This window comes from Lynx canadensis, chromosome C1 (assembly GCF_007474595.2).
Source record: "Lynx canadensis isolate LIC74 chromosome C1, mLynCan4.pri.v2, whole genome shotgun sequence".
NCBI lineage: Eukaryota > Metazoa > Chordata > Mammalia > Carnivora > Felidae > Lynx > Lynx canadensis.
Genome location: NC_044310.1, coordinates 190,263,866 through 190,290,587, shown reverse-complemented (window position 1 = coordinate 190,290,587; position 26,722 = coordinate 190,263,866). Strand labels below are relative to the sequence as shown.

Sequence of the window (26,722 nt, the reverse complement as noted above, 5' to 3'; positions counted from 1 at the left end):
TCGCTTTGAGGGCCTTGGAAAAGAACCAGAGAAAGAGGCTTTGCATGGAAAGCAAAGACCTCATTTTACCAGTGCACCCAGGTGGGTGTGGGGACTACAGGGAAGGCTAAACCAGGGGCGTCTGCCTCCACTGCCATGTTTGGTGTGGCCCTGACAGAAAACCCCAGACCCAGCGATGGCTAAAAGGATGGCCAACAGGGAATTGACTGGATATTATTCATCTATAGCCATTATGCAGAAAGGGGCATTTTGATATTTAAGTATAAACAAACATTAAGAATACTACATGTGTATCTTTAAAACATAACTCCAAAACACTTGAGAAGTAAGGGGAAGAAACACAAAGAAGGAAAAGGTAGAAGTAAGATTGAAAACCCAGATCGTTTTCTCTAACCATTTCCAGCATTCTTTGATCCTGGGGGAACAAAAAATGTTAATCGCCTCCATGTCTCAGTCCAATGTTACAAGACTGGATAAAAAGAATCGCAGCCAACAAAAACTGTCTACATTAAAAAGAAAATCTCATACTGCATCAAAGAAGTCATCAGAACATTTTGTTTTCTTAGGTTTCTAGGTATCCCTAAATGTAGGCTCTCTAAAGACAAATTCAGTCGTAAGGCTCCAATTTTATATCTGGCAAAAAATAGAGATTACCTAGGGACTAATAAGCTAAACATTTCTTTTCTACATGAAGTAAGTTTAAAAGAATCTTTATCTTTGAAAGATCAGAAGCACAGTCCTCCCTACAATTCAGCATTTGTCAAAGTTTGGTTATGAACCACCTACATCACAATATCCTGGAGTGGGGTAGGGGGAGCAAATAAACACTCCTGGACCCACCCCAGAATTTTAAAATGAGAATCTTTTAACGTTTTCCCCAAGTGGGTTTCCACACATAAGTTTCAAAAACATTAAAATTAACCACAGAGACTAAAAAGACTTATCTCTAATGGTGGTGTAGAGTCCACACAAATCATATCACATAATTCCTCCTTGCTTTCACTAATCACATTTCATCAGTGTAAAAAAAACAAGTAGTTGCTAGCAGCAACAGTCAGTAAATGGAAAAAAAAAATATATCACATCAGCAGCCTAAAAATTACATATCACAGTGGTCAGATATAGACAGTATCTCAGATACATAGTCTGATCCCCTGTTGAAGTATTTTATTTTGTTTTGTTGTTGTTGGCTTTTAAAAACTAACTAGCAACCAGCAGTCACATCCTCTTTCCATTTAGTCATCAATTGCGTGGGACCTCCACCATAAATACAGTCTGAACAGATCGCCCCAACTCAACACCTGAGCCACTGTCACTCATCCCAACTCAACAGATGAAGAAGCTCTAAATTATCAAATTAGCACACTCCATTCACAACCTGTCTGAATCCAAGTACTTGTAATAAATTAATATTAATATAAAATTCAGGCAAAGCAAAACCCCTCCCAGGAGGTTGTTAAAGTAAAAGAACTTGATCAGGGAAGTTTGAAGGAAAACTCAGAAACTCTCAGGGCTTCAGAGTCCTCCTAATCTGAAACATTGGTTTGGGGGTTGGAGACTGGATAATTTTTAAAGGTTTTCTAGATTTAGAATACTATGAATAAAGCATGACTGTGCACAATTTTTAAAACTTTTTAACATTTATTTATTTTTGAGAGACAGAGCATGAGCAGAGACAGAGGGAGACATAGAATCCAAAACAGGCTCCAGGTTCCGAGCTGTCAGCACAGAGCCCGATGCAGGGCTCAAACCCACGAACCACGAGATCATGACTTGAGCTGAAGTCAGAAGCTTAACCGACTCAGCCACCTAGTTTTCCTGACTGTAGAAAGATTTTAAAGCATATATAATTTTCCATCATTCTACCACAGTGTCAGACTGTGTGTAAATTATGTAATCCCTGTAATTCTCAACCCCACCATTTACAAAATGAAGATAATAATGACACTAATATTAACCTAGTAAAATTATTGTTAAGGTTAAATGATATAAAGCTCTTAAAGCACTGAGCACTATTTTGGCTCGCTATAAATTCTCAAGAAATAATATTACTTATATATAGTGTGATTTAAACTTTTCCCAACAAAATATGCCAGACTGACTGATACTTAAGCACAGTACCTTGACATTTGTAGAGCCCAGTTGGGCCAAGTAATTCACCTGCGTAGGGACCCAAGTGAAGTCGTTCATATAAGCCTGTCACCACTCGAGATGAGGGCAATGCGTGATAGTTTTCGCAATGTTCATGCTTTAATCAAAACACCACTTCCAATGTTTCTCTCCATGAGAGCTCATTCCTTCCAGCCCAATTCCATCTCCACATGACACATTCCACATGTACACCTTGCCAGTCCAAGATGCCCCTTCTCTCATTTGTGTTTGATATAGTGTCTACATCGGTCAGTTTCAACATCTCAAACACTTCCAGCTTGCCTCATATACCATTAAAGATCAATAAAGCAGTGGTGGGATTTTCTTTTCTTTTTTTTCCCCCTAACAACCAAATAACGCCCACTCCTAACAGACAAATATCTGCTAAATATATCCCTGGAAACTGAAAGAAGCTATGTGAAATGAAGTGGCAAACATATAAAATGGTCAGGGATTTCTCTTTCATTACTGTTATCAAATTTCAAAATTAAAAAGTCAACAGGGGTATAATATTTATTCAGGGGACACAAAGCACATGGAACAATGCTCAAAGGTGCATTTTAAAGACCTTCAAACACGTTAAGGGAGCCAAAGTTATAAGATAATAAAAATACTATTACAGCCCATTAAGCATGTTGTAATGGTGCTTAGGGATGATGCAGTCATGTTTTGCAAAAAGTTATTTTCACCCATCTCCCTGAGAGGAAATTCAATGCAATCCAGATATTCTTAGGAAGATACACAAATATTTCTAGATAATACAGAAATGTACTTCATCACCATTGCAGACCTCAGACACTAATTTGAGTGTTCAGGATGTGCAGAAGTATAATAAACCAGAAAGGAGGATCAAATTGAAAAGTTGTTTTTTAATGCTTAAATTACTCTGATATGTCAGGGTTAAAAATTCAAAATCAGTTAGGTGAAAGGTTCAGGCTTTCAATATTTTGCATATGTTGTTTCTGAAAAACAAACGGGTGCTTTACACATCGTGGGGCAACATTGTTTTGACGAGGGCAAACTTTTTTATGAAATGATAGTTTAAGTGACCACACTCTTGAAATGACTCTTCATAAAGCGATTTTCAATTTTTTTAACCTATATACAACTCAGTAGAGAACATAGTCTAAACCGCTATACCATTAATAATTGCTGTTGATTCTATTATTTTTTTCATTGCTCCATTTCTGGCATCTAGAATAGGGCCAGGGCCTATTAAATAGGTGATCAATAAATGTGTTTGGAATGTATGTATTAATTATTGAATGACTATCCATATATTTATGCATGGATGATGATTTATATGAATATGTATACACATACACAGATGGTTTTGGAAATTTAACAAAGGGAAGAGAAGAGAGCTCAGCTGTAAGCACCAACTTTGTGCCCAGCTCTTACTGTTTCACTTACATAGTTTCACTTAACCCTCACAATGACTCATAACCAAAGCTCACAGAGAATAAGCAATCAGAACCTACAGCAATCAGAGTCCTACAGCTAAAACAATGGCAGAAATAAACTGGTGGGATTCCCTGGAACTATCTAACGGCCAGCACTCCCATCATGCTGACATCTCGACAGTCATTCTTTCTCCCCTGGCTAGAAGTAATGGCACATCAATTAAGAGCAAAATAAAATCACACAGCAAACTCCTAAAAATATCGGGCATCTGGAAGAACCTCTGTGCTACACAGGACATCGTGAATGAACTGGTACGAGCCCTCCCTAAAGGTACATGATGGCAATGAGTAGGGGACATGGTCGATAGAAAGGTTATCTCTGGCCACAAGCAGGATCTGTCCAGAAATCAAGGGCTTCTCGCTCATCAAGAGAGCCACAGCCATTTAATTTTCACCATAACCAAGGTTCAAAGATTAAGCTGCAAGAGTGTGGGGTCACACTGCTTATAATGGTGGAACTAGATTCCCTGTATCTTTTTGACTCTCACTACTCTAACATACTAATATTAGGATTTAGTCTTCTGCCAATATCAGCATTTCTCAATCAGTGGCAATTTCTGCTAACACTTTTATTATTATTATTATTATTATTATTATTATTATTATTAACATATTAAGAGAGTGCTACTGGCATCTAGTGGGTAGATCCCAGGAATCTGCCAAACATCATACGATGCACAGGCCAGCTCCTCCAACATGAAGCACTATCTGGCCCAAGACATCAACCGTGTCAAGACTGAGAAATCTTGATCTATGTCAATATACAAAGCACCCACTTAATTCACTCACCTATATACTTGGGTGTCTACTATGTGCCATAGACTGTTCTAAACACCAGGGATGTGGTAATAAGCAAATCAGACAATGTCCCTGGTCTGAGAGTTTACATTTAAAACTGGGGGTAGACCTTAAGGATGGACACACAAGGGTGACTTTGGAACACACTATAGTAATCCAGGGAACAGATGATTGTGACTTCCAGATACAGAAAAGCTGAGGTACAAAAATAGAGCAGGAAGCAGTCTATTTGCTATCAAAAGATTTCCCCAGTGAAGCACTATCAAAATGAAAAAAGCGCCCCATGGAAAATCAAACCACAGATGACAGCTTAAATGAAAATAATCCACTTAAAATTTCTTTTGAACTGTAAACAGTGAGGATTGGCAAAGTTTGTAATAACGAAGCCCTCACTCAAATCCGATTTTTACAAAACTCAACTCTACTTTGCTCCTGTAGTAGATGTGTTCTGGAAAGGTTTTTCTTAATGTGACAATCTGTACATGTGGGAAAAGCCAGTGACTGATTTGGGAATTCGCTCTTCTGTCACAAGCTAAAAAGTTCTCTTTGAGGCACTACAAATTTCGCGTATGTTGACACCATACTTACCCGGGTGTACCTTTCTATACCTCCTGCCAAAAGGCCACGCCCAACTTACAAATGGGTTGCCTTACAAGAGTTCATTTGCCAACTAGTTACTTGGAACCCAGAATATATATTCCCAGAGAAACAAGATTTTGTTGTAAATAGTGGTTAGATTCCTTAGCCAGGAAACAAAAAATCTGTCTAATTCACACGGTATCAGTATGAAAACAGTGAAGCTAACAGCAGTTTCAAGCCTTGCTTCTATGAGACAACAGATTGAAATTCCAATTCCTAATGCTTAATGATTAACTATGAGAATGAGGCAGGTGAGGAGCTCTCCCACACCCTGATGTCTGCCTGACTATAAAAGCAGGGGTTGTAGGGGCGCCTGGGTGGCGCAGTCGGTTAAGCGTCCGACTTCAGCCAGGTCACGATCTCACCGTCCGTGAGTTCGAGCCCCGCGTCAGGCTCTGGGCTGATGGCTCAGAGCTTGGAGCCTGTTTCCGATTCTGTGTCTCCCTCTCTCTGCCCCTCCCCCGTTCATGCTCTGTCTCTCTCTGTCCCAAAAAAAAAAAAAAAAAAAAAAAAAAAAAAAGCAGGGGTTGTAGTGGTCTCGAGCCATGGGGGAGGAGAGATTAGAATCTTTACCAGTGATAGGAAGTGATGGATGGATGGATGGATGGATTCTCAAATGAAAATTGAAGTCCTGGGAGTCAGGTTATGGCTAGAAATGTTTACATTAATTCAGCCAACAAATATTTGGCTAGATGTTGGAGACGCAGGGATGAATAAGGCAGGCTCCATGTCTCTCATCCCAGAATGCAAAGCCATAAAATGCATCACACTAGTAAAGGAAGTGAGTGATAGATGGGGAAAAGGGATGACGTATAGGTGGGACTCTAGTACAAAAATGATGAGAATGTCCCAGTGAGAGCTTCCTCTTGCAGAAGGACAAGAACAAGAATCATGAGGGGCGCCCGGGTGGCTCAGATCCGACTTGAGCTCAGGTCATGATCTCACAGTTCGTGAGTTCTAACCCTGCGTCGGGTTCTGTGCTGACAAGCTTGGAGCCTGGAGCCTGCTTTAGATTCTGTGTCTCTCTTTCTCTCTGCCCCATCCCTGCTTGCGCTCTCTCTCTCTCTCAAAAGTGAATAAACGTTAAAAACAAATTAAAAAAAAAAAAAAGAACAAGAATCATGAATTTAACTAGAAATCAGTCTTTGATACAGTTAAAACCGTACAGATTCATCCGGCTGAATAAACTGTCTTATTTCACAGAAAAAGAAAGTGACATTGAAATGCAAGAGTCTACTTATAAATTTGGAATAAGATCCCAAATGCTTGATAATCAAACCTCTATTAGTGTATGCTTTCTGGATCTTACTTTCCTTTTTCATGGCTTCCAGATAAATCAATACCAATCCTTCCTCTTTTCTATAAGTTGGACCCTGGAGTGGCAAGGCAAGCTTGAGTGATTAAGTAAGAGAGGACATTAAAAGCCAACACTTTTATTTTATAAGTGAAAAAACAGAGATCTAGGGAGATTAAGTAATGTGACCGACCTAAGACTAAAGTAGAATGAGGGCTGCCTGGCTTGTGTGACCCACCAGTTTCCATTACAGTACCACCACTCCCACTATCATTATCATAATGAGGAAGACAAGGAAGAAATAATACCTCTGGGAGTAGATACTATACGTAGACTAGAAAGGCATAGTCCTCTAAGCAAAGGTTCTATTTTATTTTATTTTTATGAGAGAGAGAGAAAGAGAGAGCATGTACCCAAGTGAGGGAAGGGCAGAGGGAGAGACAGAGAATCCCAAGCAGGCTCCACACTCAACACAGAGCCTGACAATAGGGCCCAATTCCATGACTGCAAGATCATGACCTGAGCCAAAATCAAGAGTCAAGATGCTCAACCGACTGAGCCACCCTGGCACCCCTAAACAAAGATTTTAAACATAATTTCCAACTTATGAAAAATACTGGCTATAACTTTAACTCTCTTTGAGGTAAGTATGAAATCAAAATTTATAAATCAGAAGATTTTCTAGAAAACATATTTTTGCCCAGAAGTGCTTCCCCCCCACCAAAAAAAAAAAAAAAAAACTGACTGTATTTTGGAAAATTTTCTTTTAAATGTCTTAATTATGGTCTATTAAAATACATGTTTTCCCCATTGGAAAAAATTTTTGTAAATCTGGAAGCTTCACAAATCTGTGTGTCATCCGTGCGCGGGGGCCACACTAATCTCTGTATCGTTCGAAGTTTTCAGGATATGTGCTGCTGGAAGCAAGCACTCCCTTGAATTGTTGAAGACATCATTTCACCCTTCAGTTACTGAGTAGTTCTTATGGGTGCTTCCTCATGCTAAACTATCTCTGTGCCTTCATACCCTCCTACTTCGGCATGTTGCCTTCTGTTCCAATCAGGGCTTCTAGCATTCTGACAGAAATCAGATCACAAAGACTGACAGAATACAGGGGAAGGCAAGAATCCAAAATCTCTAAGAGAAGCCTTCTCAAAAGTTAAATAATCATTATGATGGCAATTTTGGTGGCTCACAGGCATCTTGGGTGACATCATTTTGAATATATCTTACTGATCTCTTTTGATCTCAGTTCAGTGGCATTTTCAATTACATCTAGAATCTTGGCAGTTCTCTGAATAATTGAGAGACTAACAGTTTAAACTTCAGTGAGCTAGGGAGATATAATTATTAGGAATGCATATGGAATTGGCTTTTCTATTTCTGGTAATGTGTTTCAATTTTATTTGATTTTAAACATTCCTAAGTATTTTTAATGCTGTTCTTGATATATGTAAATAATTATTTTAGAATAAGAGTTATATGTTTCAGTTTAAAGTACTGCTTACACATAAAAGGTATTAGGTAAAAGTTATCTAAGTTAATTAATTCTGGAAACACAATATCTAACAATAGGTACAGAGGGAGATGAGGTAGCAAGAAGTGAAAGAGCTACAAATGAAAAGTTGGAGCAGCCCCAACGAAATCATTAGGAACTAAATGACTGTTTGTTACGGTGGCTTCAGAGGCTCCAGGAAACAAATGTGATACATGTGATAATGACCAGAACCCCCAAAGTAATTCAGAGACACAATTCTGCACACCTTTTGCTGGTAAAGCTCTAAGCCCATATGTCATGTTAGCCAAACATGACTTCACCACACACGATTTCAGCATCCAAACACGGCTTAAGGGCTCCTTAAATTGACAATCAAGAACCACTCCTAATCCCTACAACATGAAACTACAATCTTACCACCTAATATAAAGTTTTGAAGACGTATCTTTTCGGGAATAAAAACAGAATGTGCGTGCCCAAATATTCAGTGAGCAGAGCTGGTTTAGATGATCTCTAAAGGGCTCTCCCATACGAAACTAGGTTCAAATCACACCAGAGGGAGCACGTTTTATGAAACTTAATAACGTCTCTTCACTTTTCTTGTAGCTAACGATCGAATATCTTTTATCAGTCTCCATTCTGCCAAAACCTTTTCTGTATACGAGCTGGCAACATGGAGAAGTTGTCTTGTTCTTTCTTTCCAACTCTTAGCATCGGTAGCCAAAAGTGTCTTTGTTGCTCAAATAGTCCATGCCATCTGCCAGCAGCTTCTCCAGCCTGTGGTACCATCTGCCAGCCACCCTGCTTCTGTGCCCAGGCCATGTTGCCTCTGTGCTATTTCAAATGGTTCTTTCGCCGAGAGAGAGAGAGAGACAGAGAGAGAGAGACAGAGAAAGAGAGAACCAGCACCTTTTGATTCTATCCACTTTTGGTAATCATCCCAAACATTGTTCTCTAACCCACCGGTTCTCGAGAGGACAAAAAACTCAACAATTTGAACAGGAACAATTTCCTTTGATTTTTTTTTTTCTCCTTCCCTGTCGGGATAAAGAATTAGACAGCTACAGTAGATTAACACAATCAGTCATTAATGTAACAAGTTTTTATGGCTATGTTCCCTTTTTGTTTTTATAAGGTATTCTTAATGAATTATTCTTTGGAAAAAGAAGCAAAGAGGGGAAAACAATCCTTATTCCTACGGTTAATCCTGATTACTTTAAAAACAACTTCTGGTGGAAATTAATAATTCAGTTGAATGTTATTAACAGTATAATGTTAACTTTATGCTGCACTGCACTGTTCTTCCTTCTAATCTACTTAAAATTCCTGACTTTAAAGTAGAAACAACAAGGGCTGCATAACAGTCTCTTATGGAGGTTAAGCCTAAAGAGTTCGATTAATATTCTCCCTAAGGCCACCAGGAAATTCCTTAAAGCAAGAGAGTTTCAGGCTTTGCTGTGGATTACGCTGAAGAGGTTTTCTTTCTAGCTTTGTAGCTACTGGGAATTTATCTAATGTCTCCATCACTGCTCAGGCTTCAGAAGGCCCTTTTTATTCCCAATCACTCATCAGAATCCCAGGATAACTCAACTACCATGAAATTTGGAAAGTTTGCTATTCCTGTACCAAAATTAAATTAGCATTTAAGTGAATGTCAGGAATCAAGTTCACTCATAAGAAATTATATCATTCTACCCAAATGTCAGAAAATACACATATTTTAAGCCACAACATCTGAGGTTTCTCCATCTGTACAGATGGTAATGTTCTTCTCTGTAGGCATGTCTGATCTTTACAAATGGTGGAGGACACTCTTATTGTATTAACCTTCACATTTCTTTTAAATCTTTTAGATTTGTAAACCACAGACCTTGATGTTGAGGCATATGGCTATTCGCATCAGTTTCTAAAAATAACATGCTTTCCACCCCTAAAATGTGTGTAATTGCAAAACTCTAGCTCTGATTTCCAAAATTTCTATTCATAATAAAACGATATATATTTCTTATAGTTGAATACTATTATCTCTCAGTAAAACTTCACATTATTTATTATTCTACTTCAAGAAGAAAAAAAGAAAATAGCTCTTAAATTTTGCTTTTAATTTACACAACCACTTTTTGCCTTAAAGCATATTATTTTTAACAAAATTTCTACAGAAATGGCATTTACTTCACATTTAAGATTTTATATTCCGATTTCACTAAAATATGGGAATGGAGAAAGTTCCTCAAGACTTTCAGTTTTCCTCAAATACTAAAATCATGTAGAGTATCAGAAACATGGGAATGATACATAATTTTGTTAGAGTTAAAAGCAATATATATTCTAAAACAGAAGAATGTTTTCATAAATTCTAATTGAGACAAAATCAAATGTATTTTCTTAATTTTTTCCTTTTTTAACATTTGTTTATATTGGAGACAGACAGACAGGGACAGAGCATGAGCATGAGCAGGGGAGGGGCAGAAAGAGACACTAAGACAGATTCTGAAGCAGGCTCCTGGCTCTGAGCTGTCAGCACAGAGCCCAATGCAGGGCTCAAACTCACGAGCCGTGAGATCATGACCTGAGCTAAAGTCAGATGCCCAACCTGAGCTAAAGTCAGAGCCACCCAGGTGCCCCAAAATAAATGTATTTTAAATCACAGTGATTCTGATACTTGAAAAACATTGTACACGATGAAAATTAAAAGGTTAACATGATGGCCTTAATACATTATTTGTTAAAATTATTGGTTAAATAGTTTCCGTAAGTTTAAACTTATTAATATACTATTAGATCCATTTGGAAGCTAATACAAAGTTAGAAGCTACAAACACAGATGAACTCTGTGGGGGTTAGGTTGAAACACAAATGCAAGATAGCAAGTGTTCAAAACCCACTCTCATCTCCTCAAATGATCAAGGATCTTTGGGGAAATACATTTGCCTGGTTCCTTCTCTCTCGGGGTGAACTCTCTTGCAAGCAGGATGACCCATAAAGGTACTGAGTGTGGAAAAACTGATACAAACAGTTTTGTATCAAGAATAAGAGTTATTTTCTGATGAGGAGGCTCTTCCCTAAAATGCATGGTACAAAGTCATGAACTGATGAAGAAGGCTGTGGCTTCATGAAGCTTGTCAATAATATTAGCCGAAGAAATTTGGGGAAAAAAAAAGATGCTGAAAGCTCATTAGGGAAGTGATATGTAGCATTGGAAGAGTGATAGAAAAATAGATAATGTTTGGAGTTTTGCTGCCAGGTTAGCAATGACTGATGAGTGGTGGATTTCTTTCTTTCCTTCTTTCTTTCTTTTTTAAATTCAAAGAGGGGAGGGTAAAAAGAAGAAAATCATTCAAAGACATCTAATTATACCACCATGGACATCACACAACTATACACAACTATACACACACACGCGCGTACGCACACACACACACACACACACACACCTGACCTGAAATCTTAGAAGTTTATATACCTTTATGATAAAGAGACTACTATTCCCTTTTTTTCTAATATTCATCCATTTGAACAGAATGAAAGAGTATCTTTTGTTTAGGAGACATTTGGCCCAATATCCCAAAGACATCAGCCATTCTGAAAGCTACTGAATGTTCACTGTATGTCTTTCACAATGGAATGCTCACCCAAGTGCACTTTCCACATATGCTTGGTGGACAACAATGGGACCATTACTGTTCTCCCGAATCTTCTATCGCTATTCTCTATTTTCTGCTTCACTGTCACTCAGTAGATCATCTAGACTATCTTGCTTACCTTACCTCCTCCTCCTTTCGAACTAGATTCCATTTCTTTGAGATATTCTTCTCTAAATGTGCACTCTTGGTTTAGATCATTCTCATCACTTCTACTTCACCTGTCCATTTTCCTTACTACATTAAAAAAATGTTGCCATAAAAAAAGTATTAAGAAAAATCCCCCCGAAGTCTGCCTGAACTGCACCACTTTGATGCAGACCAGGAAAAGAGCTGGCTCCTCACATCTTTGTTCCAATTTACTCAACCTTCAGTTTCTGGGCCCCCAATGTCTTGCGCTTCTATTGTTTTCTAGCCTCATCTTACATCACTCTTTCTCTTGTGTACTTTACTCCACTGTTAGTTTCTTTATGTTCCTTCCAAGCTCTGTTTGTTCCACCTCAGATCCGCATATGCTCCCCTCACTTGATCTAGAACATTCTACCCCTTGCTCTTCCATTGAGGCCTCCATCGCTTCCTTGAAGTCTCATGCATAACACCCCTTCCTCTAAAACGTTTGTTTGACCTCTGCCTACATTTAAGTAAAACTTCTCTATCATCAGTTTCTCAAATCCTTTACTTCCTAGTTAGCATTTACCACAACCTAAAATTACATATTTATTCATGCAATGATTTATTAAAATGTGTTTCTCCCTCTAGACTGAGGCCCATGTGGGTAAAGATCATATTTGTTGTGTTCAGTATTATCTCCTCAGCTTCTAGTACCATGCTCGCTGCATAAAGAATGTCAGTTCATATTTGTGGCTCTTTTCGTTTGTTTTTCTCCAAAGTTCGTTCATTATTCACTTAATTATTTGTTACAGTCGTTAGCTTGTTGTTTAGTTTGCTGAGCTTGTGAGTTGGATTTATTCTGTGTAATACAAGCCTGGCACAGAATGAAGCCTGAACGATGACTGCAGTTTGCTGAACCCGGGGCCCCATGTGCCCCAACCCTGCCTACCAACCTGTCCCAGCTCTTTCACGCATCCAGGCTTCATCCAGCCAACGCTAAATTGTTATTCCCGACTCTGCTCAAGAGTGACATCCACCAAGACAACTTCCCGGACTCCCCAAGCTAATTGAGATGCCCTTGTTGTGATTCTAAAATTCCCTCTCTATTTCAACATTCTGGAGGGTTGCTCACATGGCCCTACAGTCAAGAACTTATCCAACTGTCCCTCTCATAGACTCTTAAAATTAGGAAACATATGTTATTCAGATTGCATCTAGCACATAGCAATACTTCATGTAATTTGATAAAGGACTGGATACTTCTGTTGTTAATGGTAAAAAAGAAAGGTGGTTACAAAGTAAACGTAACATCAAAAATAATGCCAAAGGGCAAAAGGGTAACCCTTTCTAGCAAACTCCTGCATATTTTGATATTCCAATAATCCAAAGAACTCCAAGACATTAATATTTGGTAGGAATTAAGTAAAAAATAGCATTCAGTGACTTAGTACTGGAAAGAATTTCACCATGTTAACTTTCATTAAGACATCAAACCAGATCATGGTGGGTTCCTCTTTATTATATATTTTATTAGTGACAACAATATTCAACAGTCCCCTTTCCATCTCAATTAAAGAAATTTTAGCTAAGTTAGTCTTTAAAACTTAAATAAGTTACAACGGAATAATTAGAATAGCTTTTATAATTAAGAAACAAGACACTGTGGAGCATTGCATTTCTGCAGAATTATTGCCTGTCTCCAGCACTTTAAGACCACAACCAGAGGCACACTGCCTTAGCCTCTTGGGAAATACACTAATCCTCTGAAATCCGTTGCTTAAAGCATTTGTTGTATATATGGATCTTTTCCACTCTTTAAATCTCAACTCTGATAAAATTTTTGCTTAATGTTTATCACAATGTTCCAAATTGTATGTAGAAAAAGTAGGACTATGTTCTTTTTCAATATGGACATATAAAATGTTGAACAAAAGGCAATACACAATCATATGCTTTATTATAAAATTACCTTTATGTATTATCATAGGAAGTTGTAATAAGCCTTAACTAGCTTACGATACTTATATACTTACTATATAATATTTTGCATAATTGCAATTATGAAAATTAAAGAGCACAGCACTCCACTGGAATTTAAAAGAGCAATAATCTAAAACACGGTAAAGAAAACAACCCCCCAAAATGGCGGCTTTTGCCAAGCAAAACTTGTTACAAGAACCTAAAAAGAATAAAACCTCTCCTGACTGTGTTAAAGGCCAGCCACATATAAAACACTATTGCCATTTTACTTCCTAATACCTCTCTTTATATCATGCTGTAGGAGTTGTATTGATTTCATACTCACACTGTTTCACCCATCAAAACCATCTATAAAAAAAAGATAGTTCAAAAGTGTGGTCTTTGTATTTTTGTTGAGATCATTATCCTGGCCAGTTGATAATGAGCCTTCAAATGCAATGTGTCCGTTTATTAACAATGACAGAACTAAGCTTTCTAATCTGTGTAACCTGTGTAAAATACTTAAGTGCAATTTCAAATACAATTTGATAGAGAAATTGATAACTATCAAGAAATTGTGGGGTTTTTTTAAGCTTATTTATTTTGAGAGATTGAGAGCAAGCACGGCAGGGCAGAGAGGGAGGGAGAGAGAGAATCCCAGGCAGACTCTGTGCTGACAGCCTCGATGTGGGGCTCGAACTCACGAACTGTGAGATCATGACCTGAGTCATGAGTGGGACGCTTAACCAACTGCACAACCCAGGCGCCCCAGGAATCATGTTTTAAAGTTAATGCTAAAATAAATATTTGTAAAACTTTTTTTTTTTAATTCAGACTCTAGCTTGGTATAATGTTTGTTTGCCACTCATGATAACAAGAGGTTAAATTCTATTTTATTGTATCTTTCCAACGTTCCATTATTCTCCCAATGATCTGTTGTTTCCGAAGCCCTGGGGAAAGCCATCTGACTGAGCAGGGAGTGGGGGAAGGTGACTACTCTTGCCACACTCCTCCAGAGCTTACAAATAGCAAAATCACATGGGCAGGCAGATTTTCAATATTTCCTGTTCTTATTCACCAGTCATTGCCGGTGAGTGTAAAAGAAAAGCAGAAAGGGAAGGAAGGATGTGTCTCACCAAGATGGCTAAATGGAAAATAATGCAACACACTGGTATAAGCTAGAGTAAGTCACTATGCTTCATATTCCAATGGCCTTGATCACTGACATTCCACTTGGGAATTCTGTATCACTCCGGTTGTTCTGACCTTTAGGAGCACTTTCCCAGATCTAAGGAAAACTCCTACCAGAAAAATAAGTACACTCTAGTAAAAATGCCAGCCTAATAAACTCTTCAGTGCAGGAGGGAGAAGACCACAGGACTTTTGCACTTATTTCTCTGACTTCACCAGATGGTAACAATAGGATTTCTGGAACTGCACTCAGTGCAATTTGCCAGACAGTCACAATGATCAAGCTACCAACACAAAGACAGCATCTACCACGTGTGGAGTACTGTGAGACATTATGCAAAACATACAAGACACATTAACCACAGTCCTTGCCTTGGCTCACAAAGTATGAAAACTCATAGTGGAGTCTGGCACATCAGCATTTGGTCAGCAGTCATTTAGATGATGAAGATAAAGAGTAACACACCAAAAGTTGAGAGTCAGGGACACCTCCCAGCACCGCCTACTGGAATTAAGCAAATACAATGCGCTCATGACATACACTTAAGTCAGCAACTTTCTGTTGAACCAGGATCACCAAACGCAGCAACTTCCTCAGCCTTTTGCATGCTTTCACCACATCCACCTCATTAATCGTATACACATCTACACAGTTTGACTGATTAAGGCTGTTGACGCAGGTCCAGCTCTCAAAAGCTTATGAGTCCCAGTTACAATAAAATGAAAATCTCGGCTGTGCCAGAATGGTTTCCTTTCTGCAAAACATCAAGGGGACACAATGGCTTCAATTACTTCTTTTCTACTGGAAGAACGGATTCAACGATGACAGGTCCTTCCCATTTATATTTATTGAGTAAGGAAATCAAGAGAAAGAACAGCAAAACAGGTATAACAGACCACCAAATTTCACATCAAATACCGTTTTCAGTGTGAGATAAAACGTAAACTAAGCTTCAACTAGCAAATCTGCAAACACTGGAGTTTGGCCAAAGCAAGCCGCTCAAGTTGTTGAGGCTGACCGACGACCATTTGAGAGCTAGATGAACGTGTGCCAGCTCAGAAGGAGTGCTGCGTGTGTACGTGTGGGCATATGCATAGTTACGTGTGCACATAGGATACTAGATGTCATTAGTTATTAGAAAGGTAAATAACATTTCATTCTTTACGTACTCATTTTCCATCTCTCCATTAGCAGAAACCGTAACTACTTTGAGAAACACTAAAGGATAACTTGCTTATCTTCCTATAAAAGAATATACTCTTTTAACTCCAGCTTTTAAGGATTACAGAGGCCAGCAAGAAAAATATTCCAATGCTAACTTAAATATAGATCCCAGCCATAAGTAAGTATATACTATCAGGAATAAGAAAAAAAATAGGGTTTTGAAAAACTTTTTTCCTTTAAGGTTGTCCCATTTTTACAAATGCTAAGTAAGGTGTCATTAATCAATCATTAATCCAATGTTCATAAAGCCCTAATAGGTAGAAATACAGTCTTTTAAGATTCTTTAAATTACTGTTTGGGTATGATAAGATTGTACTAAGATTTAAATGTCATGGAAGGCTTAGAAGGTAGATGAGAAACATGTCAGCACTTCAGTATTCCGCATAGGCCAACATGCTTCTCACAATGGTTGGGATTCAGCACCTCCAACTGCGCTCATCTGAAAGGTGGCAGGAAGGTCGGGTGCAGCCTAGTCATATGCTGAGACAGCAAAGCAGGGTGGCCAAGTTGAGAAGTCGTAATTATAAATACACTTACCAAAAGAATTTCTGTAAGAATATACATACAGTCATTTATGAATTTAGAAATAATCCTAATTCTCAGGAGGCTCTGGGTGTCCTATATGTCCTACAGAGTATTCATTTTTCTATCTACTTGAAAAATGACAGCTTTCTAATTATTCTGTCAAGATTAATAGACCCCAAATTTGACTCTTAAATCTCAGTGGATGTCTTTTTTTTCAATAGCCACTAATTCTCATTCGTGACATTTTTCCTCCCTAAAATTATGTGTTGCAAGGATTTTCATAAAGTCAATTTATAGACCCAAGCAACCTCTAAATCACAGAACTAGAGTGATACAATCATGATAAATTAGCAAACAACCTTAAAGAATCTTAACAAGTACTTTAAAAAGAACCTTAGAGATGAATTTTTAAAATTGTTAATGACTAACAAAACTTCAGCTTCTAGCAAGATGAATGCAACTCTAAATGAAAAACATAACAAAGCCAGATAACATTTTTCAATTAAAAAATAAAAGTTATAAACCAAAAGCAATAAAGAATCCATACAGGCTAAAGTCAAGTGAAAGAGGGACCCAAGGAATTGGTAAACACTAAAGTCTGATTTTATTTGTAGCATATATGACAAAACTTAGTAATGTTGACATACTTCCTTTGTATGGGGTATAGGAAAAAGGAAATGGCCTTTAGGGAAGGTTGAAGATAACGAGTTTAGAGTGGACATTCCCAGCAGATATTCATGAAAATCTAGGGCTTAAAAACATTATATTATCATTGCACAGTGTTGAGATATTGCCCACATGTAAGAGAGCAGCACGTAAACTTGACTATCTTGACATTGGCGGTAGGTAAAAAGGGAGTAGGGAAGAAATCACATCTGAAAGCATGCATCCTTCCTAAATCACAAACACTAGATCTTGGGAATTTAAAACGATTGAGTAGAAGTGTTCCCAAATGGCTGGCAGGAAAAGACACACAATTATTCTAAATAAATTCTCACAGATTTCTAAAGAATATAGCTTTATTAAAATTTTTTTAATGTTTATTTATCTTTCAGAGAGACAGAGCATGAGCAGGGGAGGGGCAGAGAGAAAGGGAGACACAGAATCTGAAGCAGGCTCCAGGCTCTGAGCTGTCAGCACAGAGCCCGACGCGGGGCTCGAACCCATGAACTGCGAGATCCTGACATGAGCTGAAGTCAAATGCTTATCTGACTGAGCTGCCCAGGTGCCCCAAGAATATAACCTTAAATAAGAAAAAAAAAAATAACTCATAAGGCACTATGAATGAAAAGGCCTGCAGAAACAGTAGAATCAAATCTTAAGAGAGCTCACATATCAGAATGTTAAAACTGAGAATGTAAAATAATGGTTTCATGTGTTAAAGAAATAAAAAGAAAACTGAAAACAAAGAATAATTAACCATAAAATGATAGAGTTGGTCTTACATAGAACAAAGGGGGAAAAAACAGTTGAAATTAAAAACAAGAAGAATGTGACATAGTATGTTAGATACTGCTGAAGGAAAAAAAAAATCATGAAATAAAAAATGAGATTTGAAGAAGCAATCCATGTGGAGCCTATAGAAATTAAGAGGTGCAAAATATAAGAATATGTGATTTAAGAGCCAGGGAAGGCAGGCAGACAGTCCACCAGGTATTCAGTACAAATTTCAGACAGATAATAGTCAAGACAAAATATTTAAAGAGATAACTACTCTAAGTTTTTCCAGAACTACCAAGAGTTTACAAACTTCATATCCACAAATCTCAAACATGATAAATTTAAAAAACAAAAACTCACATCTATGCATATCATAATGAAACTCAAGAAAAACAAAAGAGGAAGAATTTAAAAACAGTAAGAATAGATAAAGAAACCATGAGTGAGCTAAGAAGAGATACCTTGCCAACAATCACAGAAACCAAAAAAAAAAAAAAAAAAAGATGGAATGATGTTTTCGAATGTGCTGACAGCAATTGTCAATTTATAATCTTATACCTACTAAAATTAATTTCTAGTAGCAGAAATGGAAGAGACTTTAAAAAAGAGTATTTGCTATTTAAAGCTTTATTAATTACGCATCTTAAGTCATCTAGTTTTTTCATGAAACTTAACAAGCTAACTCTGAAATTTTTATGGGGAAATCAAAAAGTTATACACTTTAGCACATAAAAAATAACACAGCCCTGAAGAAAAACATCAAGATAAAGGGGCGTGCCCTACCTATGAGCCCATCCAATTAGATAACACAGCCCTTTCCACAACCTTATCCATCTCAATTCTTTGCTTTAATTTTTATTCTGAGAGAGGAAAATAAAACTCACCTTTAACAAACGATATGACTTACTTAATATGTATTGTTTAAGTGTCTGTCTCCCTGTAATACAGTATCTGTTCCCCGGGGCAAGAATCTTTGTTATGCTCACTGAGTTACCTCAAACATCTAGAGAAGAACATACTGTGCAACAGGCACTCAATAAATATGTGGTAAATGAATGGGTAAAACAAGAATTTTAAAGCTATAGGCAAATTGGCCGATGGCTCTCAAACAGAGAGCTCAGGAACAGATTCATGCCATTTATGACATACTTCATCACTGAAGAAAGGCTGGATTTTCATTAAATGGTTCCAGGTTAGCTAGTTATCCAATCAAAAAATGAAATGAGACCCCTACATCACATAATATTCAATGAACTATAGATAGATTAATGTTTTATTTAGGGGTGCCTGGATGGCTCAGTCAGCTAAACGAATGACTCTTGGTTTCAGCTCAGGTCATGATCTCACAGTTCATGGGTTCGAGCCCCATGTTGGGCTCCAAACTGACAATGAGGGGTCTGCATGGGATTCTCTCTCCCTCTTTCTCTGCCCCTCTCTCACTCATGCTCACTCTCTCGCTTTCTCAAAACAAGTAAATAAACTTTAAAAATATACATTTAATATTTTTAAGACATTGTGATGAGGAAGGATTTCCTAAACAAGATTTTAAAAAACAATTCATAAAGAATGACAAATTTAATTGTATTAAGGAATTTCCTTCATCAAAATAAAAGAGTGAAATAAAACACCGAGAACAGAAAAACGACATTTCCCACACTGACAAGATATTAATATTCAGGACGTGAAAAAAAAAGTTAACAAATTAATATCCTACAATGCAAAGGGAAAATGAGCAAAAGTCATGAGTGCATCTTTTAGAAGACATAAATGACTTATTAACACATGAAAATATATAACTTCACTGACAATTAGAATTTATAAATGAGATTATTACAAGGTATGATTTTCTTTTACCTTTATCTTTTTAAATAATCTCTATGCTCAACATGGGGCTCAAACTCATGACCCAGAGATCAAGAGTCACATTCTCTACCGACTGAGCCAGCCAGGCACTCCTATGAGGTATCATTTTATACCCACTTGACTGGCAGCAATTAAAAAGTTGGGCCAATGTTATTACAAAGGAATGGTGCAATAGGGACTCCTTTATCCAGTTGGTGGGAGTGGGTACTGCAACCATACATGAGAGACTAGCTTGATAATATCACTGAAAGTTAATCACATACCCAAAAATCATGCAATTCCATTACTAGAAAGAATCTAGCAAGCGAGGACCTGGAGATGTGTACAACAATCTTCACGATAGCACCGTTCATGAGAATGACAGTAAAAAACAATCAAAATATCCATAAACAGTAAAATAGATGAAGAAATCAATTTGATGTACTCCTGTAATTATTATGTAGTGACTGAGATCAAATCAGTCTAACCAAGGAGGTAATATATTCATCCAAAGAAAAATTGAAGACAATGGAATAAAAACACCGTCTGGCATTTAAAGCTTGAATAGCACTTTTAACTACTGTCTAATATTCTACAATATGATCATAGTATATTTAAACATTTCTCATTGATAACCATTAGCATTTTTTTTAACGATTCTGCAGAGTACATACTTGTGTATTTCTCTAGGATAATGTGTAGCATTTGAATGCTGGATCAAAACTTTCCACAGGTGAGAGTGACGGTTAACTCTCAAAAATATTGCTCAAATCAATTATTATCTGTATGAGTAATCTGGAGAACAAGATGTTTTTTAAATAATAAACCTCCCCAGGGAGTTTGAGATTGATGTGCACTTGTGAAGTTACAATTTTGTTAAATTTTTTTTTTAATGTTTATTTTTGACAAAAAGAGAGACAGCATGAGCAGGGGAGGGGCAGAGAGAGAGGAGGACACAGGATCTGAAGCAGGCTCCAGGCTCTGAGCTGTCAGCACAGAGATCGACGCGGGGCTCGAACTCATGGACCACGAGCTCATAACCTGAGCTGAAGTCAGATGCTCAACCGAATGAGCCACCCAGGTGCCCCTTACAATTTTATATTCAAGTTAAATGAAATAAAAACCTAGTCACTCCCAGCCCATATAAAGGCAAGGGTGTCCATGCAAGGTGCTCAGAATTGAAAGACATCATACGCTCATATTCCACAAGAGTAAACCAGATTTCATGCATGTGTGCAATCTTTAGAACTCATTTTTCATACATTGTAAAGCACAAATGAATACCATCAAGATTGTAAAAATATATTTTATTGGATACTATTCCTTACATACCTAATAATGTAATTTTTAGTCTATGAGAAAAATATGGACAATATTAATATATAGTTCCAGTCTTTTATGCTTTCTATAATAAAGCTTACAATAAAAAATTCTGTAAGCATTGTGCAAAATAAATTACACCCATCTAAAGTTAAGAATTCCCACATGAAAAAGTTGTTTGAGACAGAAAGTTAAATCTTGAATTATCAGAATATACAACTTTACATAAACTGGTTATTTTCATCTTCGTACTTCTTTCTAAGTCAGCAGGAACATCATAGAACATAATGAGTAGTGGCTATGTATACTTTTTATGGCTTCCAGTTTATTCTCTTTGAGGGTAACATTAACACCTGTCAGATTATACTCTATTACATTCTCCCAAATTGACTTTCAACTCAACACATGCTTCTATTTTCAACTCTCATTTAGCTCTAGGTAATCCTTAGCATGCATTTTCCTATTTTAAGATGTGTACTCTTTGAGAGTTTGTATCTCGAACATCTTTAATCTTTCCCCCTCGTCAATAATTTGACCTAAAAATGTGGCACACTGGGGAGAAGACAGAGTAAGAAGGGATGGGGCAGAGGTTAAGTGATAATAAAATCGCGTATAAAAATATAATAACTTTAAAGATGTATCTAGATGGGTAAATCAGTAAAGGAGGTTATTAATAAAGCTTGAAATAAAATGGAATTTATAACATACTGATCCAACTTCTTACTTGAAACCAGTATCTCGTAAAAATTTTCTCATAAAAGAAATTAACAGGTTGATTTGAGCTAAAAAAAAAAAAAAAACAAAAAAAAAACAGTTTAGGGTTGGTTAAGCGTCTGACTTCGGCTCAGGTCACGATCTTGCAATCTGTGAGTTCAAGCCCCACGTTAGGCTCTGTGCTAACAGCTAGCTCAGAGCCTGGAGCCTGCTTCCCATTCTGCATCTTCCTCTCTCTCTCTGCCCTTCCCCCACTCACACTCTGTCTCTCTCTCAAAAATAAACATTAAAAAGATTTTTTTTAATTTTATAACTAAGTAGAAATAATGCTTTACCATTTAATACTTACTGACTCCTATCATATACATGGCACTATGCAGGCTACATGTATCATGTAAAACACATATCCACACTCAGCCCCTGCCATCAAAATACTCACAAGTTATTGCCAGAATTTTTACTTGAATTTAGTATTTTTAATGACACACATGATTAATGACATCTCACTGAGAACATTTTTCGTATTTCATAAAGCTGAGTTTCTATACAAACTATTTTACAATTAAAATATTAAATTAAAAAATTAAATTTAGCATTTTAAAACAAATATTGCCAAACTTTAAATGGCTGTGATCCACAGCTCAGAATGCATCTCACGTTGTTATCTTCCTATCTGTGACTTTACTTGTGGTGGTACTAAAATTATTTACTCTCTCAGATAGGTGAATAAACTTAAGAACATTTATGTGGCTTTTATATAGAGTATTACATAATTCCCTGATATCAGTTTAGATAAAAAAACAATGTGTGCACACGTTCCAAATGTAACCATCTTCTTTGGGGCAGGCTCACTTGCAATTAGGTGACATGATGTCTGTACTGTTCCCGGCATACATAGTTCATGGCCAACTAGTTGTTTCTCATGAAAGAGTGGTTTCCATATTCTCTCCACTAATTTGCTAAAAGCATTTGACAAAGTTTAAGTTCTTTCATGATATTTGTGTTTTAGCATTATTCATACACAAAACTATTAAATAAAATTAGCATTGCCTGACAGTGGGGACTATCATGTCAGAATATCATTTTAGGAATCAATGGTATAAAAATACAAGCAATCTTTAGACTTTCTGAATAACATACATGAACAAAAAAGAAAGGAAATAAAGACTGCTGGAAGAAACACAGAAGTCTGTTTTGATGCAAAGAGGGGAGGCTTCAGAGTCAAAGAAGGGCTGACCTCCACATTCAATTGTACCCCTGGCTTTAAACTTTGGGCAAGTTAATTTAGGAAAGAAATTCTGTACAGGTTATTGTGTAACATAACGCAACTCACAAAGACTGGATGGAAGATTGCATGTCAAGACTTAGCTCAGTAACTAGTAACTAATAAAAGGTAGCTCCCTCGTCTATCCGACTCGGAAGCAGATTGCCAAACTCTTGGCCAAGGCTAGCCTTTTTCTTCCCCCCAACTTTCTTCCAGTCCACCAATTCTCAAAGTGTGGATCCAAGACTAGCTGCATCAGCACCATTTGGAAATTTGTTAGAAATGTAGATTCTCAGGCTCTAGTTCAGACCCACTGGACCAGAAACCTGTATCAGTGATCAGGCTTCAGGGGATTCTGATGCACACTTCGGTCTGATAGTCACTCTGCCATCATGGCTCTGAAACGAATGAACGTGTTGCCAAGTCGAGTAAAATGACCCACTTTCCCTTATTCTAGAACATTTCCTAATGACTCAGCTTCCTTTCAAGGAACGCAACAATTCTGCGGAGTGGAAGTAGCTGGTGTCAGTGAATCAGTTCTGGAGAAATTAAGAAAGCAGCACATAGTGTGGGCCCTGGCACACAGAGCAATTTTCTTCATCAACCAAGAGTCAAAATGTTTTAAAGTTAAAAAAATGCATTGTTTTGCCATTTTTTTCCTAGCATGATTCTCAGAAATCCTAACCAGCTATAAAAAAAAATACATTCTCCCACTCCAGGGAGTTTTTAAAAGATAAATTTAAATGGGAAAACCCCTCTAATTTTTCAGGCACATTTAAAGAGTTTAATTATTAGATTCTCCCCCTTCATTCTTTAATATCACATTTTATTCTTTTCTAACACTGATCCCTCATCGTTTATAAAACTCTTCGTACCAGATGTTCTCAACATATCACTATTTTTTAAGGTTCTTAATCCTCCTCATTTGAAAAACATTACCCTTTAAAGGAAGTGAAAGGATCCAAGACCACCTTAATTCTGCAGCATGTAAATTCTGGACAATCATTTTGCTCCCTCTCACTCCCACGCACACACCCATGCTGGTGTCAACATATTGAATATTTAGTAGCCACCTTGGAGTTTTACATCACCGCATTTTAGATGCTAGATAGATTAGAGAAGTTCTTAGGAGACTACTGCTTTGAAAAATAACTACTATTAAGTACATACACACACACACACACACACACACACACACACACACAAATACACACAAACTCATTCTTTGGCTCTAAGATTAATCCTGAGATAAGAAACCTAAATAATAAGAAAAAATTTAATTTTTCAAATAATTTTTAGTCAGACTGGGAATTATTCATATATTCAGTTTTCTATGAGGCAGCTGAACCTTCGGGAATATTACCAGCCTGAATTGTGTTACTCACTCAAACTCCTCTAAATTCAGTTTGCTATTGTATATCGCCTATTTTCTAACTTCCCCCGAGGTGAAAAATTCTCTCATTATTTTAGATTTAATTTCATAAGTTGTATTGGCACCAAAAGACTCACTTTTGCAAAAATTTAGCTATTACTGCGATTCAGTGTTGACAATCTACATCTTATACAATGGCCTATTTAAAGAGCATAAATGTCTTAACCAGTGTAACTGAGGAAACCAGTATATTCCCAATAGAAGAGGGAGAGAGAACATTGTTTTCACTTGAAATAGAGAAAAATAAACCACAGGAAATTCGCCCTCATCATAAAACAAAGCAAAGCCAGTATTCGAGTTACTGTGTAAAAATCTGGGGGCGCCTGGGTGGCGCAGTCGGTTAAGCGTCCGACTTCAGCCAGGTCACGATCTTGCGGTCTGTGAGTTCGAGCCCCGCGTCAGGCTCTGGGCTGATGGCTCGGAGCCTGGAGCCTACTTCCGGTTCTGTGTCTCCCTCTCTCTCTAACCCTCCCCCGTTCATGCTCTGTTTCTCTCTGTCCCAAAAAAAATAAATAAAAAACGTTGAAAAAAAATTAAAAAAAAAAATCTGTATATCCTCGAACATTTGCATCTCCAAAAACAAAATCATTTCAACAGCTACATGGTCAAGTCATGTTATTACCTGAGCAGACACGGACACTAATGCGACATCATTCAAGAACACTACTTGTTGCATCTGTGGCTCACCAAGACACAACAGTGGCATTTTCCCAGCTTTACAAATAAGTAAAAGAAAAAAGAAAAATAGGAATTCTGTTAAAATGGCTGGAGGTTTTTTTGCTTTGCCCCCATCTGCATACTCTGGGTTTTCTAAGACTGAGTAATTCTGTATTAGCACAAGTGCTCTCAGCGTGGGAAGACACCTTCTGTTGAGCTCTCTTGCCGACGATGCCCTAGAGACCGTGATTCTCCATGCTGTTGTTCCGGAGCATCCCAGCACGAATGTCCTCCTCTCTAGATCCATCCTATCACATAAGATGGAAGGAGCTCTACCAGGCAGAAACAAAAAATAACAAGCACAGACCTGCAGCTTTAAGTAAACAGAGCTGCAGGGTGGCTACTTTGTATTGTCCTCATCAATGGCCTGGTTGGGGACAAAATGGCCAGTCCCCTGGTTGGGGACTGACTCAAAAATGTCCACTGTTTGGAAAAAGTTCTATAGGATTAGGTTCTAATCGTTGTCATTGTAGTTAGATGGGACGGACATACTTGTTTTCCTCACAAAAATGTACAATTATGTTTCCCTATGGTACTCAATGTCATACACACTATTCCTGCTCTAGAGTCAAAAGCTTTTTTTTTTAAGTTTATTTATTTTTACAGAGAGAGACAGAGAGAGAGAGACAAGGAGCAAGCGTGTGTGTGTGTGTGTGTGTGTGTGTGTGTGTGTGTGTGTGTGTACACAAGCAGGGGAGGGGCAGAGAGAAGGAGAGAGAATCCCAAGCAGGTTCGGTGCAGAGCCTGATGCGGGTCTTGAACCCATGAACTGTGAAATCATGACCTGAGCCAAGACCAAGAGTTGGACGCTTACTGTACCACCAAGGTGGTATTAAAAGCTATTTTTCAAATAACATAGCAAAAAATAAATAAATAAATAATAGGCTCTTTTTCTTCACTTTTTTTTTTTTAACCCAGATTTAATATATTCATTAAAATGGGTAATTTGGCAGAGGCAAAACACTCAAGACTTTGGGTTGGTTATACTATGAGCTAGCTTAATGAGTAATTGGGACTGAGTGGTTTAGTTACTCCGGATACATTAGCAATTGTGAGATACAGGCTGACAACTTTTGGTAGACAATATATTTAGAAGTTTCCAGCAATAATTTTTTGTGTGTGAACATGATGAAACTTTTTCAGTATTATTGCATTTCTAGGCTTTACATTAACTAAAAAGAAAATGAAAACTATCTCCTGGTTCCATGTGGGAAGCATTGCTCTTCAAAGCATAACACTGACCGAAAAACAAAAAAAGACATTCAAAGTTTTTATTTTATAAAATAAATTTTATCAGCCATGGTTTCATGTATGGCAAACCTTATACAATTAAGTCTTCATGGCCGTGTAGGAAATAGTATGTTTTACAAAAGAATATGAATTGTTTATTACCTCCGTCTTTATGCACACTCCATTTGAAAAAAATTAAACAGATGTTGAAAAAGCATACTTTTGAAGCTTTAATTTAAAGCGCTAATTTTGACTACTGTACATGGTA

At 37.4% G+C, this 26,722-nt stretch overlaps 1 protein-coding gene and 1 pseudogene across 1 annotated transcript in view; both read right to left on the bottom strand.

Moving 5' to 3' along the window:
• Positions 1–26,722, bottom strand: part of PARD3B (par-3 family cell polarity regulator beta) — a 1,010,919-nt gene that overhangs the window by 705,401 nt on the left and 278,796 nt on the right. The window lies entirely within an intron of this gene.
• Positions 7,160–7,276, bottom strand: LOC115522602 (annotated as a pseudogene).